General features: G+C 33.0%; 1 protein-coding gene across 1 annotated transcript in view; it reads right to left on the bottom strand.

The window, feature by feature from the left end:
- SLC12A2 (solute carrier family 12 (sodium/potassium/chloride transporter), member 2) overlaps positions 1–524 on the bottom strand; it is a 113,423-nt gene that overhangs the window by 43,050 nt on the left and 69,849 nt on the right. The window lies entirely within an intron of this gene.

Below are 524 nucleotides of genomic sequence, written 5' to 3'. Positions count from 1 at the left end.
AGCATCTTTTCATGTGTTTGTTAGCCATCTGTATGTCTTTTCTGGAGAAATGTCTATTTAGTTCTTTGGCCCATTTTTTGATTGGGTCGTTTATTTTTCTGGAGTTGAGCTGTAGGAGTTGCTTGTATATTTTTGAGATTAGTTGTTTGTCGGTTGCTTCATTTGCTATTATTTTCTCCCAATCTGAAGGCTGTCTTTTCACCTTGCTAATAGTTTCCTTTGATGTGCAGAAGCTTTTAAGGTTAATTAGGTCCCATTTGTTTATTTTTGCTTTAGGAATATATCTACCTAAAGAAACTAAAGACCTATATATAGAAAACTATAAAACACTGGTGAAAGAAATCAAAGAGGACACTAATAGATGGAGAAATATACCATGTTCATGGATTGGAAGAATCAATATAGTGAAAATGAGTATACTACCCAAAGCAATTTATAGATTCAACGCAATCCCTATCAAGCTACCAACAGTATTCTTCACAGAGCTAGAACAAATAATTTCACAATTTGTATGGAAATACAAA

The sequence above is a fragment of the Bison bison genome, unplaced genomic scaffold, assembly GCF_000754665.1.
Source record: "Bison bison bison isolate TAMUID 2011002044 unplaced genomic scaffold, Bison_UMD1.0 scf7180017864235, whole genome shotgun sequence".
NCBI classification, from domain to species: domain Eukaryota; kingdom Metazoa; phylum Chordata; class Mammalia; order Artiodactyla; family Bovidae; genus Bison; species Bison bison.
This window is presented reverse-complemented; position numbering and strand designations above follow the sequence as displayed.